The sequence below is a fragment of the Alosa pseudoharengus genome, unplaced genomic scaffold (genome assembly GCF_046254945.1).
Source record: "Alosa pseudoharengus isolate Yale_2024_CS ecotype anadromous, Long Island Sound unplaced genomic scaffold, YU_APseudo_1.1 YU_APseudo_1.1_scf_23, whole genome shotgun sequence".
In the NCBI taxonomy this organism is placed as follows: Eukaryota; Metazoa; Chordata; class Actinopteri; order Clupeiformes; family Clupeidae; genus Alosa; species Alosa pseudoharengus.
This window is the reverse complement of record NW_027468685.1, coordinates 27,344,922-27,350,596: the sequence shown is the minus strand read 5'-3', so window position 1 is coordinate 27,350,596 and position 5,675 is coordinate 27,344,922.

Here is a 5,675-nt window from a genome sequence, read left to right as displayed (position 1 = left end):
GGAGATCGTGCGTTTTTGCACGGAGAAAGTACTGGGGCACAGACTGCACAACACGTGTCGAATGTTTCCTTCGAAGAAAACGCTTGGTTATGTGGTATATTATCGTGTATATGTGCAAGAGGTTTTCAGCTGCACATTTTCTGAAATCTAACGTTTGGCTACCACATTTATGTGAGTATGGATGGTAAGTTTTGATTATGCGCACGTGCACATTATTGTATAAGCTACAATGTTATACTTTCGTGTGTTTATGGTGGAATTCTCTAAACTTGAATGAAAAAGCGTCCGGTGAACAGATATCCAGAATTATGTGTTTAAATAATTAGGCTATAGTATAGTACAGAAAAACATTATATTTAAATCTTAATTACGAACCATGCATCAATGCATTAATGCAGTGTTGTTACTTGATATCACGGTAATTTTGTTTGTGTGTAATACAGTAGATCTCCGCTAGGCGTCGTGCTGCACTGTAGTATGTTGGCCTTCTGTATCTCAATGAAGCTAGTCAGGTCTCATTAATATGACACAATTTGGCTTGAATTGACATAGGCTAGAGCAGTGTTTCTCAAACTTTTTCAGACCAAGGACCACTTAACCAATTAAACAAAAACTCACGGACCACTTAGTTAAAAAAAAGAGTAGACCTATACTTCAACAGTACACGATAGGCAGAGGATTCATATGATTTAAACTGGCATAGCTTACTTTAACTGTTTGGATTAACATACAAGTTGGTTCAATATTGCAAACAACTCATCTATATAATATTTTACCACGTCTGTCCGCGGACCACTTGGGATAGCTTGCGGACCACACTTTGAGAAACACTGGGCTAGAGCTCATACAGTAGGCCTACCTTGCTTCTTCCATTTGAATTTCTTACAAAATATCAACACATGTCAATTCACAGTAGTTTATTTACACATATATTTTGAAGCCAGCTTCTTCAACCACAATAAAAAAACAAGAATTATCACATAGATGTACAAAGTATCCATAATGTAAGTACACTGAAGTTCACTTCACCTCAGAGATTTTCTTTAAATCATTTTTGTACTTGCAACAACATGAATACATTTACAATCCCTTTCTCAGAAACACCATTCCATGTATAATTTCACCTTTTGAAAATAATACCAATTCTGTCCACTACAATACACATTTTTCTTTAAAAATAAACTCTGCTACAAAAAAAAGGGAATCAATAAAACTTCTGTGCAGAGCAACACATGTAGGAATGGTTATTATTTTATGTACTGTAGTTTTTTGTTATAAAAGAGTTGTGCTGTTCAGATCAGAATCATGGAAAATGCTTACTTTGAATTCATCAGCAGTTTTGAGCTGAAAGTCACAATGTAAGGACAAGCACATTAGAAACAATGTTGATTAAAAACTGTGCAAGTTGTGCTGAATTGGGTGAATTTTTTAATGAAACTTAGCCTGGCTAACGCCAGACCTCATCTCATTGAGATGGGGTCTGGGAACTACACATTCATTTTCTCGTATTTGAGATGTGGTTTGGGAATGCCCAGAGCCGTTTATTGGGCGCTACGAATGTCTATCAAATGTGTCTGTGCGTCGCTCATAGCCGCTGTCCCCCCTCTGTTCTGTGATTGGTTCCTTCGTTGAGGTGAAAATCAGGTCCATGGAATCCAGGCTGCCTAGCAGCATGAATAAAATCGCGTGCAAGGCAGTATGGGGAAACCCAGGCTAAATTAAACTCTTTTTCCTGTCAGGCGCAATCTGCATGAAATTAAGTAGGCCTAGCAATACATGTGTGAAGCATTCTGGAGACTGCTTCAAAACCAACAATTCCACCCTACTAATATTGTACCATTTCTTCCTCATATATTGAACTTCAATTTACAAGATCATAACAAACAAAAACCTAGACATGAACATGAAATATACAAATCAGACACAACACATAAAATGGAAAATACATGAGCACTGTACGAAGAAAACCTTTAACATCTGATGCATCGGCATTCTGGATCTACAGTAGTTGATTTTGCAGAGGTCATGGATGTCTATCGTCTGCAGGACTCATCTGTACAAGAAAACAAGGAAATGAAGATTAAAAACGATACTAAAATCAAGAATGTACCAGAATGTAAATGACGATAAACTGTCAGAATGTCTACACAGAAATGATAGTGAAATGGTTTTAAAGGGGCATTTTACAATCCAACATGCATGTCACAGGGACATATGCTAGACTCCTACACTACATAGAGAAAACTACAGACACAAAACCACACCAAAACACATGTTACCTCTACATTCTGCAGTACTTTCAGGAATCACAATAATGAATGCATTATTATAAGCAATACAGAGTTTAGACAGAGTATAGAACTTGTAGAACAGAATTATTACAAGCATTTCCAAAAAGATAGTGCTGGCCAAAGAAAGGTGGGCTTCCCCAAGCAATGCCTTTTTTAGTGTTTATTATTGGCAATGAATTAGTTTATGACTTAGCGCAATTAATTATGCTATATGCAGTAGAAACCACAATAGCCAAATGTGTTAGATAATGCATCTCATAAAAGCATTACAGTGCTACGACCCATCAAATGATTGACACTGGCGTTTTGAACATTCTCTTTTTCCACATGGTCGTACCACAGTGATGGCTTTGGGAAATGCAGCTGATTTAACAACAAGCGATGTTTACGGTTTGTTATTGTTTGTGTTTATATTTAGCTTATTTGTTTATTAAAGTGAGGGTGGCACTGACCCACTCTCAGCACTCGGCCCACTCCGGAGCCCACATTCTTGCTGATCCCTCCTCCTCCTCTCTCCTCCTCCTCCTCCTCTTCCTCCTCCTGACCCTTCCCCCTCTCCTCCCTCCCCGGGTCGGACCCCAGCAGAGGGGAGGGGGGGAAGGTGGCCAGCATGGAGTTCTCAGATGGGTACTCACACACACGCTCCAGCTGGGCCTCGTCGAAACACACCTTCCCCTGAGAGAGAGAGAGAGAGAGAGAGACAGAAAGAAAGAAAGAAAGAAAGAAAGAAAGAAAGTGCCGGTTAATAACACAACATGTGACATGATGCTACGTGACAACCAGTCGGCCCAGGTCCAAATCCCAAACCTTCCGTTGCGACTGCGTGTTGCTTTGGATAAAAGCACCGGTGAAATACTAGTCACTTACTTTTCTTGACTTTATGTCGTCGCCAAGGGTGCCTGTCACCACATGGAATAGTGAACTGAATAATGTTCCTGCATTTACACTGTGTGATAAGCGGGACTGAGAGAACCAAATGCAGACACAGATGCACAATGCACACAGAGGTGGAAGCATGGCAGCAAGACTGGTTCCAGCCACGGCTATAATTCAGTGACCTATTATGCCTCTATGGATAGCTGCATTTCACGGTTGAAGGTTTTAAAACATTTTAGTTTTAGTTAACATTTAAAAATGACTTGGGAATATCAACAGAATGTGAGGATATGACTGTTTTGACACAATATTTGAAAAACGCCTATGTCCTGTGTTGCCCAAATATCTACTGAAGTTAGCATGCAAACCAGATAGCGATCTTACCAAGCTCTTTGGTAAGATCACTGTGTATGGCACGGTATTAAGCAAAATGCAAGTCAATGGCAGAGCGCACTGTGGCTGTGTTCCAGAATCTTCCAGCCTATAGAATGCCATATAGCACTTTTAAGCACTCTGTTATGCAGAACCGTACAGAATTAACCGTTCTTCTATTATGTAAACAACCACTGTAACTACATGTACCTATATCCATGTGTTTTACAACATAACAATATCACATTGTTAGAAATGGCCATCATATGCATGCATTATGATTTTCCTCAAAGTGCTTCAGCTGTTCGTGTCAGAATAACACCATGGGCTGAATTATCTCGAGTTGACACGACACCCACTTCTATTCCTTCTCATCAAACAACACTTTTACACATAAGCCTGCACACATGAATGCACCAGTAAAATGCAACTGTCAATAGGTCCCAAGGAGCACATATGATTATGGTATGTGGCTGGCTTGGTATATGTGTTTGTTGAAACAGCATGCGTTTACCATTAAAATGAAAATATTTTAAATAAAGGCAGTCCATGTTCAGGGCGAACTGTGGCACAAGTGGCTGCAATGTCCATACCACAGGCACCGGGGTTTGACTTGCAGTCATTTCCCGATCTCACCTGATCTCTCTCCCACTTGCTTTCTGTCACTCTTCACTTCCCTATCTGAATAAAGGCAAAAAAGCCAGCTGAACACTGATGGACAAGGTCCTATTGAATATGCAATAGCATGACATCTCACAAAGCACCTGTTGATTGCCAAACATAAACACCTCATCGATCAATCTCATCTCTCCCATGAGAGTCACAATGCCACATTCTGAAATACTTGTCTTGTATATCCTTATTGAAATACAAGGGACGTAAATGATTCTGCTGATCTTGATTCTGTTTAACGTACAGGCCAATGTGATCCAGTGGGACATGGATAAAGGGTCTTGTGTGACAGAGCAGATCATATTGTTATGACTAACCAGTGTGACTGCAAACAAACATTTAAACAAGCTGTAGGTCACTTTGCTATTATACATTTTTATAGTAATAATATAAATCTATACCTTGCAAGTGTTACTATGATGTGTCCTATTGCATGTTATGATTGTAGACCTGTATTTATCTCCTTATTATTTTGTGTCTGTTAGTGCTGACTATTTGGTGCTGACAACTTGTTGCATTGCCCCTCAGGGACAATAAAGACTTTCCAATCCAATCCAAAAAGGACTAAACCCCCAAAGTGGCGAGCAGCTAACTGTCTGAGTGGACAGAGGTCTGCAGCTCTGCCCCCATGGTGTGAGAGAGGCCGGTCGGTCGCTTGGAGATAAGACACTGCAGGCTAATCCTGGTGGCTGCCCCGATTAACCCTGGACGACACAGCAGGGGAGAGGGATAGCAAGAGCAACAGACCGAGAAAAAAGATCAGGAAGGCTAAAATGGTACATTGTAGAACAGGAAGAAGAAGGGAGCCAAGGAAGGAGAAGAAACGACAAAGAGAACATTGTGTGAAGGAACGGGGGATGGAAGAAAGACTTATGCAACTGGGAAACTATCAAAATAACATAACGTACCAGTAATCATAATGTATCTAAACACTCAAAGAGAAAAGAGAATCCTAACTCTAACTGTTATGACACCGAAGTCAACTACTTGTAAGGGCACAAAGCCTTGAGGAATAGATAGATAGAGAGATTGAGGGGGAGACAGAGAGAGAAAGTGAGAGAAAGTAGGAGAGAGAGAGGTGACCTAGCCAAGGGTGATCGGAGAAGATCACACAGTCACCCCCCGCTGTCGGCTTAGGGAGCCGACGCGACTTCTGACGTCAAATGATCTCAAGAACGCAAACGTGCAGGGCGAGCGTTCACACGGACAGACACTTAAGACATCACACAGGACAGGTGAACCATGTGTAGCTTGCGACTGGCACAATGCCCCATGGGTAGTTTTTCTTTAAAAAACTCCTTACGACCTTCAAGGTTTTTTTTCCCCTCAAAACTTAATTAGCCCTCAAGGTGTTAAGTGGGTTTCCTTACAGTGAGAGGACTGATCCAGTTAAGAGATTTGGCAGTTATGTCAACTCCGGTGTTGTGTCCACTGTGCTCACTACGGACAAAAACAATTGTGATG